The sequence below is a fragment of the Camelus bactrianus genome, chromosome 10 (assembly GCF_048773025.1).
Source record: "Camelus bactrianus isolate YW-2024 breed Bactrian camel chromosome 10, ASM4877302v1, whole genome shotgun sequence".
NCBI classification, from domain to species: domain Eukaryota; kingdom Metazoa; phylum Chordata; class Mammalia; order Artiodactyla; family Camelidae; genus Camelus; species Camelus bactrianus.
The window spans coordinates 65,899,037-65,917,093 of NC_133548.1; the positions used below are offsets into that span (position 1 = coordinate 65,899,037).

The 18,057-nt window shown below is 35.8% G+C and overlaps 1 long non-coding RNA gene across 1 annotated transcript in view; it reads left to right on the forward strand.

Annotated features, from left to right (window-relative positions):
• Positions 1-18,057, forward strand: part of LOC141578981 (uncharacterized) — a 323,560-nt gene that overhangs the window by 221,578 nt on the left and 83,925 nt on the right. The window contains exon 3 of the long non-coding RNA XR_012509887.1: positions 8,617-8,731. This is a non-coding gene — a long non-coding RNA (uncharacterized LOC141578981). The remainder of the gene's footprint in view (positions 1-8,616; positions 8,732-18,057) is intronic.

Consider the following 18,057-nt stretch of genomic DNA (forward strand, 5'->3'; position numbering starts at 1 on the left):
TGGGAAAAGACCTGAACAAGCAATTCTCCAAGGAAGAAATACAAATGATCAATAGGCATATGAAAAAATGCTCAATATCACTCATTATTAGAGAAATACAAATCAAAACTACAATGAAGTATCACCTCACACCAGTCAGAATGGCCGTCATTCAAAAGTCCACAAATGACAAATACTGGAGAGGCTGTGGAGAAAAAGGAACCCTCCTGCATGGCTGGTGGGAATGCAGTTTGGTGCAGCCATTGTGGAAAACAGTATGGAGATTCCTCAAAAGACTAGGAATGGAATAGACTTACCATATGACCCAGGAATCCTGCTCCTGGGCATACGTCCAGAAGGAACCCTACTTCAAAATGACACCTGCACCCCAGTGTTCATACCAGCACTATTTACAAGAGCCAAGACATGGAAACAGCCTAAATGTCCATCAACAGATGACTGGATAAAGAAGAAGTGGTATATTTACACAATGGAATACTACTCAGCCACAAAAACCGACAACATAACGCCATTTGCAGCAACATGGATGCTCCTGGAGAATGTCATTCTAAGTGAAGTAAGCCAGAAAGAGAAAGAAAAATACCATATGAGATTGCTCATATGTGGAATCTAAAAAAAAAAAAAAAAAAAAAAAAAAAGAACATAAATACAAAACAGAAACAGACTCATAGACATAGAATACAAACTTGTGATTGCCAAGGGGGTGGGGGGTGGGAAGGGACAGACTGGGATTTCAAAATGTAGAATAGATAAACAAGATTATACTGTATAGCACAGGGAAATATATACAAGCTCACAGGGAAAAAAAAATGTGTGACAATGAATATATGTATGTTCACGTATAACTGAAAAATTGTGCTCTATAGTGGAATTTGACACAACATTGTAAAATGACTATTCCTCAATAAAAAAAAGTTAAAAAAAAACGAATAAGTCTGTCTTTCACTCTGATACTTTGTAATTGAAAGATATTTTTTCAGAATGAAAATGTAATTGCTATGTTGACGGTTTCAAAAATTGTGCCTTATGACCTATTTCACTGGCCCTTGGGGTTTTTTGTTTTTTGTTTTTTTTTTTTTTTTTGCTTAAAAAGGATTTGTAAGTCATTAGCATGCACTTGAATTCCAAATGCAATAATTATGGTACTTGTTACTCACTAACCACTTCTTTGCGTTTTCATGGAGCTGACATTGCCTGAGTTCTTTCAAGAATTTGCCTTTTAATACTGGAGTATTTTATTCCCCTCAATCATTGGCATTCATAGTGGAGAATCACTGAAATAATCTATTTGTGAGTGGGACAAGTCATTTAAGCTCAAAAGACTCAGCTTCATTACCTTTCATTGAAGATGCCAGGACAGAAGGGCTTTAAAGTTCAGTCAAGCTCTAAATAGGTTGCTACAAACAGTGAACCCATAAGCCTACTTGCTTGACTGGTATCCATGTATCGGCCCAGGATTGTGAGGTCACGGGAATAAAATCCCATATGCTTAATCCCAAGGGAAGTATTCCATAGTTAAGATTATGGTGAGAATTTAAAAGTATATGTGAGAGAGTTTATCTTTAGACTAGAGAGAAAAAGAGGACCTAATTCCATTTGAGCTAGATATGAAATAACCTACAAAGATTGTAATAATTACAAATATTTGAATAGTGTAAATGCTGGAGGGAATGAGCAATCATGGGGATGTACAGAATAGATTAAATTCAGGGGACATAGTTTCTTTACATCCACAATCATCTTTATAAGAAGGATGTTGATAATTTAATATTGTAGGAGATAGATCTTTCAAGCAAAGCCTTGATCACTCCTGTTAAAACAAAAATAGCATCTCTTGAAAATATTGAGGGAACTATACATATATAACAAAAAAACAATTATTTTTTTTAATTTGTTGACTATCTGCTGAAAGTTAACTTCATGTTTCCTACCTGGTTTACTTTTTTTATTCTTATTTTTTATTAAGTGTAGTAGATTTACAATGCTAGTTTCAAATGTACAGCAAAGTGATTCAGTTATACATATACATACATATTATATGTATATTCAGGTTCTTTTCCATTACAGCTCATTGCAAGAAATTGAATTTAATTCCCTGTGCTATATGGTAGGTCCTTACTGTTTATCTATTTTGTATATAGTAATCCGAATTTATTAATCCCAAACTACTAATCTGTCCCTCCCTCCACTTTTCCCCCTAGTAACCACAGTTTGTTTTCTATGTCCATGAGTCTATTTTTGGTTTGTAAATAAAATTTGTATTTTTTTTTAGACTCCACATGTAAGTGATATCACCTTGCATCAATCAGAATAGCCATCATCAAAAAGTCTACAAATTGTAAATGCTAGAGAGGGTGTCACAAAAAAGGAACCCTCCTACACTGTTGAATGGGAATGTAAATAGGTGCAGCCACTATGGAGGACAGTATGGAGGTTCCTTAAAAAACTAAAAATAGACTTTACCATTGATCCAGCAATCCTACTCCTGGGCATGTATCTGGGCCAAACTATAATTTGAAAAGAAACATGTACCCCAATGTTCATAGCAGCACTATATACAATAGCCAAGACATGAAAACAACCTAAATGTCCATTGACAGACAACTGGATAAAGAAGTTGTGGTATATTTATACAATGAAATACTACTCAGCCATAAAAAAAGAATGAAATAATACCATTTGCAGCAACATGGATGGACCTAGAATTATCATATTAAGTGAAGTAAGTCAGAGAAAGACAAATACCATATGATATCACCTACCTGGTTAATTTTTTTAATTAACCTTTTGAGCCTCTGTAATAAATTGTACAAGATGTATAAAATGAAGATAAAACTTTTTCTAGTGTACACAGATTTTTTTGGACAGTCCCGAGCAATCAGTTTTCTAATTTAATGTAATATTTAGAGGTAAGACCATAATGCCCAGAAGTCAGTATAAAATAAGTACTTTTCTAGTCCAGTGATGCGTTCTTTCCAAGTGTTGTTTCAAATGATCTTAATTTCTTTTATCCTTAGAAGCTTACTCTTCATCATGAAAATTCTTTTCTTTTGTATGACAAAAATTAAGAACTCTGAAGGGCCTTGGATTTTACCCTGCTTCCTAGTTAATAAATCAGCTTGCCAAAATTTTATGGATGCGGGCAGAAGATAGGAGAAATGTTGGATCAGAGAAAAAAGACTATTACTCACGACATAGGATCAGCATGAGATTTGCATTCACATAGGATCTGCTTGTTTCCCAAGTCCCCTGGGGGAAAAGTAGAGGGGCCCAGGCAGATGCCCATCACAGCTTGAAAAATGTCAAGTTTAGGAGACCTACATCTTTTATTATAATGGGCTGCAAATCTACTGAACTTTGCCCTTAAGGGAGATACCATCTTTACTATATTAGATAGGTTAAAGAAAAATTTTTTAAACCTGGAAATGAACAGACAAAAACCTTTTGCTCTCTGCACTGAGGGAAGACACTGTCCCTATCTGTCAAGGCTGTTCCTTATTCCATCACTTTTAAATACATAATCTAGAACAAAGGCTGTTAGTTCATATGGCCTTCTCATAAGATGTTCAGAAATATAAGAAACCATGGAGAATTGTTTCCCAGTAGCAAAAGAAAAGTAGTAGCTCTACTAACAAAAGGTATGATTATTTGCTTTAAAAATAGAAGGGAAAACCACATGAAATTCCATTTTGCTGCTTTCGGTGTTCTAGTGAGGATTACCAAGGTAGTATCTCTTTAAGAGAAAGGCGCTTCCAGAAAAGAATCTCTTCTTCTTCGATTTGGTATAAGAAACAGTGAAAAGCTGGTATTAAACTTGCTTTCACAGACTCTCTAGTCCATCATGTAGGAAGCAACCTTGTGTATTAATGAAGGTATTTCTTTACCATGTTGTTTTAAAGTCTGAAAAAATAGATTATTAAAGCTGGTAAATATGCATTATGACACACCCATGTTATGTAATATGGCCATTAAAAGACAAGTTTCCAAATGGTATTTAATGACACAGAAAAATGATCTTAGGACATAATGTCGATAGAGCAGAACACAAAGTCCAATGTGTTGTATATTCCAAATTTGTAATAGATCCAAGTTTATATGCACACACATAGAAACACACATGTGCACTCACAAGGTCAGGAAGATATACACAAATAATTTAAACATGGGCAACTCAGGTGATGAAGTTAGTAATATTTATTTCATTTTCTAATATGCTTAAATCATTTCTAAATTTTCTACAAGTAGTACATTTATTACTTTGTGAACCTAAAACAATAAAATTATCTTAAAATCAAGTTGAAATGGATGGCAGATTCTATCCAATCCATTTCTCTTATTTCATTGTTGAAGGAAGCAGTGTGTAATGGCTTGGCCAAGGTTGCACAGTACATTCAGGCCATAGGTGGACTGATTCCAGTTCTCTTGCTTCTGACCCAGGGATTTTTCAGTTAGTACTCTCCTACATCTTTTAGTGTACTCTCTTTTATCTGTATCCTAGGGATTTTTTTTTATGGTTCTCTTGGGAGTTAACGGTTACTCATGGCTTGGGAGCTCTTTGAAATTTGAACATTTATAATTCTGACCGTAATCTGTGGAAGGGGAAGGATGCCTGGTGCTGGGTTCAGCATAGAATAGCCCAGATGTCTCTGGCAGGCAGAGACCAGTACCTGGAAAGTACTGGAAAGTCTGAATGGAGCCTCCGAGGCACCCGAGGAGGCCAGGAGAGAGAAGACAGAAAGACAGAGTTAAAAACTGGCTTCACAATAGATAGCAGATGGGACCCTTTAAGGGGGCTGATTCAAGTTGGAAAATTGATAGACTAGAAATAATGGATTTAATTTGGAGTAACATAAAAATCAGTGTAAATAGCAGCAGGGGGGAAACTTTTTAAGAAGAGCTGATTTTAAGAACCACCAGGGAACAGAAGAATCCAAAAGACTATGGAAACAAACGATAAAAATGCTTCAGCTCTTGAGCAAATTGGAGATTAACAAATACGTTTTAAAAGTGATTTAGGACACATGAATCATTGAAAACCCTGTTGAAGACAGAAAAAAAACAAAACAAAACAATGAACCAAATAGTGAAGAGTGGAACCACAAGCTAATCTAAGTTCATTTTTATACATTCACGAACTATGTGGATGCCAAATTATTTCCATAAAATATTATTTTTGTTCTTTTAAAATGTTAGCGTATCATTTTTCAAATGTAAAAAAAGGGAAAGAATGGTATAATGAACATTTGTGTATCCACCAACCAGATTTAGAAATGAAATACTTAAAAATAGATGTGAGATTTAAAATTCCAGCTTTAAAAACATAAATATAAATTTTAGATTTTAAAATATAAATATTTTGATATATTTCCTTGCTTATTATTTGTTATCCCTACATTTGTAATACGTTTCGGACATCTTGACACTTCACCTCTAAGTACTTTATCATGCATATCCTAAAAATAAGCACAGCCAAGAAATTTCAGAATATCATTAACTAAAACCATTTAGTTGTAGCTAATATTCCTAAATATTAATATTTCTAAAATCTTCTATTTTCACTAGTTTCCTTTTGTTGTTTGTTTATTCAGTCCACAATTAATACAGCTATTTGATTCCACCTACACTAGAGGAAGACATATTACAGTTTCCCTATTCTGCAGTATTTACTCTAGTACTCTGCAGATCATAAATTCTGTAAATAAATTACCCACAGGAATGTCAGATCTCTAGGTCTGAAAACCATATAAGTCCATAATGATGTCTTGATCTACCATGGCTACTGAAAGTAACTTTACTACAAACTTTGTAGAAATCGGATCATGCAAGCTTTGATTGCAATGAAAATCTCCATCTTATTGTTTTCTCCCAGCTACTGTGAATGACATGTACATCTTCCCTGTTGACATTATGCCGATCTGTAATCTGGTTTCTTCGCTGTTAAACTTCTAAACCATCTTTCCTAGTTCTAAGGGTGCCTGACAGTGACATTCTGGGTCAGGTACTGGAGCCAACTAACACTGAACAACTTGAAGTTAGCTGGGGCAGGGATTCAACTGATCTGACAGGCCTCAGAGGCTGCAGGGGTGGCATACAGGGCCACTGTCTCCCTTTCTTCCATCCCTCCTTCCCTGCCTCTTTCTTTTCTTCTTTCCTTCTTTCTTTCTCTTTTATCTGACTTCTTATTTAAAAAAAAATAAAGCAACAAGAAAGCTAAAGAACATTATAATGAATTATTATATAGTCTTCAGCAAGGTTCCCAAGTGTTTATAATTTGCCACATTTGTTTTGCCCTTGATACACATGTTCATAGCTTTCTAGGTGTACTTTGAAAGTTTCGTTCAGAGATGCTGAACTTTTCTGAACTGAACACTTAATGACCCATTATGGTTCCATTATTATTGTATATTCCTTATCTGGTTACATATTTCAGAGAAATAATTGCACAGGAATAATTTTTATAGGAATTTTCTTGAATTAATTGAAAGGCATGTTTTCTTTAATTTCTCATGAGGCAAACTTTTTGTCTACATTTTATTAAATCTCTAGTTTAAAAAAATGGTTACGTACAGAACAACCAATGTAACGTATCTCAGAGTAGAAGTATAAAGCATGACACACATGGTTGATATAGTTTCATTTTTAATATTATTTCCAAATGTATTTTAATGGTAATGCATAATATGGCCTTTTCCAGACTCAGATCTTTGGTCAGCTCATCATTGGCAGGTCAACTGATTATCTGGCTCCGAGTTAGTGACCTCTAATAGTTTCAGAATATCCACTGATCTTCAGTCTCACTCTTTCTATTCATTGATTTTATTTTTGGAGTTTTGGCTGTTTATAGCCCTCGGGTCTCCTGGAATCGGACTAGCACATCAATTTCCCATCAACTCTTTTTTTCTGAGGACTAAGTGTGAGAATTTACTCACTGTAAGTTACTCTCTGAGGCTGCTATCTGTTTTTAAAAGGAATGAAACACATCAAGTCTTCTGGAAAATATAAAGAGTAACTTCACTCTCATACTAATGGACAAAGAAGGAGAGCCGAGGGAAAGACAAAATGAGGGATGGCAGGACTGGATACAAATTAGAGTGACTCCTGAGAATACACTTAGGAAAGCAAGAAATGCTACAGACTTCCATTAAAATAAATATTTTTATTTTAGAGCCTGAGGAAAATGGGACAGGAAAGGGATAAGGAGGGTGACAAGAGATTCTCCAGTGGTCAGGAGCAGAGAAGCTGAGAATCCATGAACACTGCTCCCTGACTAAGTGGCTCATTGGAAGGGAGAGAGATAAGACAGTGCGATTTACATTTGGCATCAGGGTGACTGTTCTACAATGGAAAATGCTCATAAATAGCTTTACTGCTCTCAGAACTTGATGTGGGCAGATCATAGTAATTGACAATAATGATAATGTTCATCAAATTTAGAAGTATCTCTACATATGAAGTAGAAGTGAGTGTGAAGTGAGAAGCTATTTTGTAGAAACTTGGTTGGCTTTACCAAGCATTTTATATCTTCTGCTGACTCTTGAATACTAATATATACTTACTAATGTTGAGGGAGTCGAGGGTTAGAAATCACCAGAGCCAAACTGGATTGATCTGCCTTTCCTCTGATTTGACATTCACTTCTTAATTATCTTGGCTTGTGCCTAACTTTTCATTCCCATAAGTCTTGTTTTCTCCAGTGGACGTTAAGCTCCTTGAGATCAGTAACTGAATATTGTATGCCTCTTCTTTTTTTATTTTATGCATTATGTCTAGATTATTCCCTCAATAGGTTCTTTTCCTGAAAGAATATATTACAATAGAAAATTAAGGGGCCAGGTATTTTTCAGATCCATATAAATTTGAGAGCCAATGGAACATGGAAATATGGTGAACCTCTCATTGTCTTGAGGACACTTTTTTTTTTTAACATTTTTTATTGATTTATAATCATTTTACAATGTTGTGTCAAATTCCAGTGTTCAGCACAATTTTTCAGTTATTCATGGACATATACAGAGGACACATTTTTAACTTATTAGCATGGCCCTCCACAGTCTCAGAATGTTTTAGCATTCTCTACACCACCATTCACCCCATACTCTTGAAAACTAAACTCTTTGTCATCCCACAATATGCCATGGAATTTCTTGTTTCCATGACATTCACTCTGGAATATTTTAGCACCACAATTTTTCTGCCACCTCCCTCCTACTTAACATTCATGCTCCCTCTACTGTTCATTCCTTTGTAAGGCCTTCCTTGATGCCGCACCATCAAAATTCATCTCTCCCTCCTAATGTGTAATCATAGACCTATAGCTATTTTTGTATTTACAGGTTAAATAAGTTAACTATTTGATGTGTTTCAGCTGGTGAATGAAAGATACCAGTCAGCCTCTGTGTTTTAGTCATTATTTTATCTCACATGTGCATTTTCACACCAGACAAGTGATAGAAATATCAGTCAGGGCCGTTAGTCTACTTCTGTCTTACTTTTCTTCCAGTGCAACCATCTCCAGCATTTCCTACAGAAAACAGAGCAGAGGAAGGCTGCTTGCTTGAGAAAAGGAACAGCATGTATCTCTTTCAAATCATTTTCTTTGTGGCTTTGATCTTGCAGGGCCAATGCAAAACTGCCAAAATCACCGTTTGTTATCTTCAACAAGAGGACTATATTCTTCCTGAATGTCCTGCAATGACATGTAGACTGAAGAGCCAATCCATTAAGTTTCAAGGTCAGTTTAGTTTAAATACCAAACTTTATGGAATGGCCCCAAGGAACTTGACCTCCTGAACCAGTGAGAACTGTGACAAGCCTTAATTGAGCTTGAAAGCATTATGTAGTTTCAAAGACATGGATGTTCATATTTTAACTGTAATATTACTTTAGTTAGTATTGATATTTGCCTTTTGACTATGGTAGCTCCTATTTGTATATGCTTACATACAATAAATACAAATTAATACAATTTATATTGAGAAACGTACATGACAAGTATTGAAGAATATTTAGCATGCCCTTTCAGCACATATTTTGCTACTTACACTCCCTGTGTGGAAAAACAAATTTAAGTCAGACAGCTTGTTTGTAGTCTAACTTGGATAGATTTAGGGCTGTTTCATTAACATTTTGATATTGCAGTGAATTTTTCCTGCTTTACAGACATTTTAACAATATTTTATTGGATTTTATAACCTCTCATTTCCCAAGATTTGGGCTCACTCTTGAAAACGTGGATGCAAAATAAATTAATGATGGGGCTTCAGACCTGTTGGCATCAAAAGGTTAATCAAGCATTCTACAGGGATTATACCCATCTCAGTGACAAGATGGATTAATGATATACTTCCTTGCTCCTTGGGCCCTGATTTTATTGATTTTTTTTCCAAACACAGACTTTATTTGTAAGTTAAAGATGTAAAGCTTTGTTATTTGCTGCTTTTAAGAAAACGGCCTGGGAACTCTAAATATTAACATTTCTCTTTGGAACTGGAAGCTAAGAAGATGATTTATCTATGGAAGAGATTAGCATATTAACACTCTGATTTCCTTGCTTACTTGAATTGTTTTTGTGTGGTGTATACAGACCAAAACCAAAAACAACAAACAAACAAAAACCAAACAGAAACCTTGGCCTCAATACCACACCAGAATAATTCTCATCTTTTACCTCTGGATTTTATATACTTCCCTTCCCTTCACAGAACTGTATTTTCTCACTTATTTGTCTTACAATGCTCTAGGTCACACAGGATAAAACAAGGATTTTCAATTTCATTTCCAATGAACACATAAGAGCTTTTGAATTAAATTTTTTGTTGTCTTATGTCTTGCCAGACCCAGTGGGAGCTCTCCTGGGTTATAAATGGGACAAGGTGATTAGACAGTTTCTAATGCAATCTTAATTTATAGTTCATGGAGGTGTGCAAGCTTGAAATCCATAAAGGCTATTTCAGAGGACTGAATTTGCAAGGGTAATGCTCTGTGATGAAATACACTGGTTTAAATGAGTTTATATCGCCTTCATCTTCCCTTGCATCATCTAAGACACATCATCCTGCAATCATCATCTTAGACTTAGTGGGTTGTTTAAATTATTACTTGCTTCTTTGTTTCATGTTACTAATGAAAGACTAAAGCCCAGAGAAGTAAATGGATTTTCCAGAATTATAAGCCATGTGAAAGAGATAGGAATAAACTTTAGTTCTCCTGTTACTCTGAGTGTTTTACAAACATTACTCTATTTTACATATTCCCTCTTGGAGGGTACCTCTCTCTGATCACTTCCTTCTGTTCACATCTTAAACATCTAGGAGTAGAAAGGCAGCATACTTAGAGTATAAAAATATGGACTCCATCCAGAATGCCTGGATTTGAACATTGGTTCTTGGAAAATGATTTAATATCTATGATATCAATGTCCTTTTTGTAAAGTAGAGATGTAATTAGGGTTCTCCAGAGAAACAGATAATAAGATAGGACTATCTCTATTTCTCTCTTTCTCTTTCTCTCTTAAGAGATTTATTGTAAAGAATTGACACACATGATGATGGGGGCTGAGAAGTCCCATGACTAGCTGTCTGTAAGTTGCAGACACAGAAACACCAGTGGTTTACTTTGAAGACTTGAGAGCTCTAGAACCGAATGTGCGGATTTGTCTGATTTGAAGGCTTGAGATCCAGGAGCACCAAGGGAAAGAGAAGACCTGTATGTCAGCTCAGCCTCTCAGGCAGAGAGTAAATTCAGCCTTCCTCCACCTTTGTGTTCTGCTCAGGACCTCAGTGAACTGGATGATGTGCACAAACACTGGGGGGAATCATGTGCCTAACTCATTTCATCAGGTCAAATTCTAATCTCTTCCAGAAATACCTTCACAGATAGACCCAGAAATAATGTTTAGGTAGATATCTGAGTCCACACAAGTTGGTACATAAAGTTAACCATCAGTAAGGTGGCAGGAATAGTAACTACCTCATAGTATTTTCATTAAGATTAAATGAATTTATACACACACACACACACACACATACACACATACAGCATTTAAAATTGAGCCTGGCATCTATAACACAATACACATAATACAGGTACTACCTTTTAATATTAGGACTATATGAACCTATTTGAACATCCACTTACGCCTTCTTAGGGGATATTCTACTTAGGGAGTCCTAGCTCACCTAGAGCAGGGTCTGCTTAGTGCAGCCACTTCTTTCAAAATCTGCTTCTGTTTAGTTATCCCTTCATATATCAAGGTAACCTTCAAGGTTGTGCAGAAAACAGACTTCTGTATCAAATTTCTCGGGCCTGGTTTAAATAGCATTCTCTAGGCCTGATTCTTTCCAGGTTCTAAACATTGGGTGTGTGTTGATAATTTCAACACTTCCAACACATTTCTAGAAATTTAGTCCAAAAGCAAAATAGTGAAAAGCATTTCTTTTTCTGCGATGTTGTTACACTTTTTGGAAAGCTGCAAATTTCCTTTTTTACTGGTAGATGGCAGCCCTGTGCTGCTGGTGAGAAAGATAAAGCCTGAGTTACAGTCAACAGTTTGATTCTGGACGTTATTCGATGAGTAGATTACTATTAGGCCTTTTTAGATAGCTTGACAAAATTTCACTGTTGAAATAGGTAATAATGAAAAGAAGAGCTAGCCTACATTAGTGTCTCATTTTCACACACACAAAAATGGCATAATGATAGGACTTTAGAATGAGAAGACATGAGCTTATGTTTCGTGTCTTCCATCCATGCATGTCTTTGAAGAGGAGTCACCCTGAGCTTAAAATTTCTGTAATCTATGAAATGGAAATAAGAACTTTTTTCACAAACTTGTTTATAGGATCAACTTAGTGATTGCTAGAAAGTATTGCTTTTAACCTTTTTCACCAGGGTTCCTTATTTTGAACAGAGAATTAATTCTTACCCATCAGAGTAGAAATGTAGTCCCAAAAAGAATACAGAAGGAAGATATCAATGAAGTCTTTCTGTGTGGTTTGAAAATGAATCTCTTCCAGTCCAGAGTGTAATCATATTTGTGTAAATGTAAAACTAAAGATTCAAGAGACTTATCATTATGAAAATGTCTAAATTTGTTTACTAATATTTAAAATCCTAAGTTCTGTGTTTTATTCTTGCTAAACGTTCAAAAATTAGAATTTATTATTACCACTAATATGCAAAGGCCAGACATTTTATAAGGCTGATAGTGTTTCCTCTTCACAATACCTTTTGAAGTTGTATCAGATCTTCAATTCACATTTGAGAAAAACAGTCTTAACAATGATAAAGAATTTGCTTAAGGTCACATAACATGTAAATGGAAGATCCAGAATTTGAACTCAAGTCTTACCTTCTGTGGAACAAGTGAGTTGTAATTTAAGGAAAATTATTAATATCTGTGAATTTGTGGTGATTAACATGTCACTTGGTTAATTTGCTTTTCCTGGCCAACAGTACCATTGTGCTGCATGGAGACATTTAGGTGAGTGAGATTCTCTGCAGCCAGATTTTTTTTACCATTGAAGGATATTGAATAGAAGTTTTCTATGCACTGATGTCTCAAACCACAAGACAAAAGGCGATGAGTACTCTCACCTTCTTAACAGAGCTGCTTGATGTTCCCTCACCAGGAGATGACCAGGTCATTCTTCTGAGCTTTGCCACCGACACTAGCAGCTATAAGCAGAATGCACAAATGGAGGAGTCCTGGAAAAGTGGCTCAGAAACCTAGAGAGAAAGCTTTTTGACTGTTGTGCCTTTTTTTTGCAAGCAGATAGAATAGCTTCTGGAGATCAGCATTGCTTGTTTGAAAGACTAAAGGTACATCCTCAGGGTGGATACTTGCTGAGGTATAGAAACTCAGGGGAATTCAGTGAAAATCCTTTGAAGAATTTCACATATCCACGTAGCACACAGGATCGTGCAATGTAGGGTATACCTAAATACACAGACAAGTGTCTGTTTATTGCCTGAAGACTTTTGAAGGTGGAAGCTAGCTGGAGTAGATTGAACAAACCATATAAGACATATATTCTAAATAAATATTTTGATTGAATTCAAGGTAGAAAGCTATAAGTAGATTTTTAAAAAATGTTTAGAGAGAGATGGCATGATTCAATGAAGATGCTTTTGGTGATCATACTCTACCTCCTCTCCATAATTAAGGAAAAGCAAAGCCATACCTTTTCAGAAAAACATTTCTTTTAGAAGGGAGTTTTGCTAACTCAGATTGTTTTGCTAGAAGATCACTTATTGGTCGTACCTCTCATTTCAAGTTCTCACTGAAGTATTCTTTCCAGCCATACATTTTACTCTAGCTTTACCCCCTGCTCCCCACCCCCCTTTGCTTGGGTAACTTGATATTACTTGTGATGTTTTTAAACCCCTTGTAAGTTGGTGACCAGAGAACATGTCTGGTTGGTTTGCCCTTTAATCCAGATTTTCTAGCAGTGTGCTGGCTTTGGGGTTGTTTTCTTATTATTTGATACTTAAGAAAGATGAACCTTGTACCATTTGACCAATTGGTTAAGTATTGACTATAATGATCTGTGTCTTGAATGAAATAATGATCCTTCAGAGAGTCAGTCCTTCTGGCATTTTCAAAAACTTTGCAAAAGTAAGAGAGATCTCAGTAATATTTCATTTGAGTATATTTAATCATCAAGTAAGAGGAAGTTTCCAAATGGAACCAAGATTTCAAGCAAACACTTCACACTATCCATCAAAAAATTAGGAAGTATTACCACTCTTCCTGAAGACAATAGTTTTGAATAAGGAAATTATGTTCTTTGGTGTTGAGTGTCTGTTGTATGTAGGATACTAGGCACATGATATTCAGGTAGAGAAATTAGACAACAGGGAACATTTCCAGTTGAAAACCTCTCACACCACTGCCTTCATTTGAGACTTGATGCCAATTTCAAAACTATACAGGCATTAAGGATGCCAAGAACGGTCTTCCAAATTAGCTCCAATTACATGATCACATGGAAAGAGGCAAGGAAAGTAGAGAGATCATTAATCTTTGAATTTGTCTGGAGGTTACCTCTGCAGGAAGTGGGAGCTCAGACAGGAAGTCGAAAGTCTGGGAAACCTCACAGACAGAGTTGCTACAGGAAGAAACTCATGGGAAAAAGAATGTCTCATCATTCATCACTGACTGTCTGGATATTACCAAATTTTATGATGGAGAAAGCCATACCCTTCCTTTAACAAACCCAGCCTATACACAGAAGAAAAAGTAGCATTGCTCTCTTTTACTCCCTGGATGAAACAATACACATTGTGTTTCTAGAAAGAGAAATAGAATAGTTACCAGCATGAGCTTCAGAGTCAGGTAAATCAGGCATGAGTTTCAGGGTCAGGTGACTCTCTGATGTATTGCATGGAAAAGTTGCTTAATGTTACTGAGACTCATTTTTTCTCATCTGCAAGATAAGGGTAATAATATAATCTCATTTTGTTTTGAGGACAGGTTAGAAAACATAAATTGCTCAGCACAGTGAGTGAGTGCCATCTGTTACAGTCATTGCAGCCATGGGATGAGAATTCTGTTTCTCTGTTTGCTAGTTAAGGACCCTTGGAACCACAGAATTCAAGAAGAGAAAGTGAAGATCTTGGGCATGGCATGTTTTGTTACAATTTTGCCTTCCTCAGTTTGTCTTTCCATCTCAGCAGTTATCAGCCCCTAGTACACACTGGAATCACTTGGGGAGGTCTTAGAAGACACTGGTGCCAGCACATTCTGATCAATTAAACCACAATCTTAGGTGATTCTTTGTGTAATAATGTTTAAGAATCACTAAACTCAACAGGACTCATCTTGGCACAGCATCTGAAGACTTTCTGTATTACAACAGAAGCACTTTTCCTGTGAAGAGATCATTCTCAGCAGGGTTGCAAGGGTAGGCTGAATAATTACATTTTCAGATGTTAAATATTTAAACTAGTGACAGTATCTGTTCTGAAGAGAAAATGAGGGATTGTTTTTGTGGCTTCTGTACCAAATGCTACTGTAATAATAAATCCTGATTATCTTCCTTTTTCACTTTTTGTTTTTAGAAATTTTAATGAGCACACCCTATTCACCAGTGTCAAAATTAAGTCTATGAAATAGACAAACATGAAAGCAAAACGTTATAGGTTATGTATAGTAAAGATACGCTCAGGTGCCAACACAAGGAAAAGGTATTTAAATCCAATGGAGACAGCTTTTTGGAAGATACTATGCTGATGCTCATTTATTCAAAAAAGTTCTAGTAGGCTTTGACAGGAAAATGACCAAGAAGGAAAATTTGGTTCTTGACATCATGGAATCCATAATTTAGTGATCTTGACAGATGTATAGGGTTAGTTAAAAAGCAAAAATAATTCTAGGCATAAAGAACAGCATGGGGTTTAGCATTGAAATGGAAATGCAGAGGGTTTGGGGGAGGAGTTGTGTAAAATGAGGAAAGCAAATATGAAATGGGAAGTAGCTTTCACTGCTACCCATGAGTTTTGAACCTGATCCTAAGGGCTTGATCCTATAAGCCATCAAAGTTCTTAGTGCAGGAATGATGTAGGGAGAACCTGCAGGCTAGGTAGGCTTACTGATGAATGCACACACTGAGGCAGAGATAATAAGTTTTGGAATGATGGAGGGTGATTTAAGTGTATTCAGAAGTTGAAATATAAAGGATTTGATAAACACCTGAAACTGATGGATGCATGGGAGAATGGGTGAATTTTAGGTTTCTGTTTGAGACTTAAGAGTAATAGTATTTACCATTAATAGCAACAACAAAATCCCAAATTAGGAGTGGATTGAGAAAAATTGATGAATTGAGTGTGAAATGCTTGAGGAGAAATAACAAGGTGGTATCATTCGACACTGGGTTTTGTGATTAAAGAGAGGTATGTGCTTAGATAAGTGATGCAAATTTCTTAAAATTATCCCTCTTTGTTAGATATACAAATATCACTTGAGAATATTCACATACTCCACTAAAGCAGATAATGTCCTCTATCCTATACATAGGAACCCTGGCCAAGTTATCCTAAGAAGTTTGATTTAGATACAAACCTCGTAGTATATGTACCAGATATTAAACGTGTAAACTGTATGTGGACATAGAGAATTCTTGAGAAATCTTAAATTTGATGCACCAGTATGCTAATAATAAATGAACAAAGGTGGCCTTTCTTCTGGTTTCTCATGATGTCTTGACCAAGCCACTTCTTTATTCTTGCTTTGCAGTTTTCCCGGGATGGGTTTGAACTTCAGGCCTCTCCAAGCATGCTGGTTTTACCCTTATCTGGGTGGTTCTGTCTTTCTCTTAGGGTTCTCTGTCATCAGCAGCATAAATATTCAATGTTGTGTGATGCTGAAACAAGAAAAAGACCCTCTGAGGGTCATGCTACAGCATCCTCATTTCTCATTGGCTTAGCTGGTGACCTGATTGTCTTTGTTTTTCGCCTATTCTAGGTATCAATTTGAAATGAAAAAACATATATTACTGTGGCATGAGTCCCAACAGAAGTAGTAAACCTGGCTAGCACTATTCGTTATGACAGACTAAATGAACACATTCACGTTACTATGGACACTTTTCCATAAGGGTCATTCCCGGTAAAGTTACTCTTCTTTGCTTTCACAGAGCTGTTCATGTAGTATGTGTTTACCTATGTGGATCATGCTTGAGTGACTTTATGTACAAATATATAGTTGAAATGATATTGATTCCACATTGATGTCACCCACTGATTATGTATTATATACATTATTTATCTAACTAATAAGTTCTCCTTGAGAGAGATGGTATGACAGCATCTTTCTATACATATTTCTGTACATTGAAAAATACATTTTTCAATATATTTGCTGATGAGGAAAAAGGTAGGCAACATGGACAAGCCTTATGGATTAATTGAGTATTTCTTTAACTTAGTAGTGAGAACACCAGGATTTAAACACGAATTTACTCAAAATTAATTGGAAATGGAAAGGTCTTTCTGGGGGGCCGGTGGGGGGTAGGGGATGAAGAGAAAACTCAGAAATTTCACTGAGATATGGGATACTGCAGAATATTGTTCATTGAAATTTTACTGAAAAACATTCTTACTAAAAATATAGGTAACTTGTGCATTCTATAGTCAAGAATAATACATGTGTTAAGTAGTACTGGCAGTTAATAAATTAGGTGTTTTTCTTTTTTGCTGTTGTTCTTAAGAGTCAGTGTCCATATATGAGGTTCATAGCAAAGCGGAAGGCAGCCTAATAAAGGCCTCGTGTAAGTCTAGAAAGGACCCCACAAAACGGTATTTATACTGATAAATTAACCACCAGTCATGGTCTGTCCGGTCCGTAGAAACCTGATTTTGCTGCTGTACTAAGTGTGTGTGAAAGCGGGTGCAAAATAAAGGCACTGTCAACTAAGGAAGTTTAAGGAATTTCCAGCTCCTGTAACCTGTCTTCTTAGCCTCAGACCCATAAATGGAATTTAGGAGGACTATAACCTCTTTGAAACAGTGCATATTTCTGAAAAGATAGTCAAATTCTCAAATGGGTCTATGAAAAAACAAAGAAAAAAACTGACCAGGTTAGAAATAGCCAAGCCAAGAAAATTGCAGTATTTTCCACCAAGACTCTCCTTCCCAGGAAGAAGTGTTATAATATTTGCTTTCCTCTTAGTTTTTCTCTCCGTCTCTGTTACTTTCTCAATCTTTTTTCACTTTCCACTCCTATTGTCTCTAATAACATCTAATACAATTGATTAAATTTTTCCCCATTAAATGATCATATTTCAGTTATCTAACATGGAGATTACTTACAGATTACCTTGATGGTTATTGTGGGTGTTCCTAAACTTCTTAGTCTATTTAAAGATTAGTGTATTAAAAGAGATTATACTATATCCAGTACATTTTGATTTTACTGTTTTAAATGTAAGGATAACCTTGATTCTGAATATTTTGATGTGTCTCTGTGTTAGTAGTCATTTGGAGTAAGATTTAATTTTGCCACACAGATGATTCTTCTTCCTTTTAACATAAAATGAATTATGATATTACACAGAG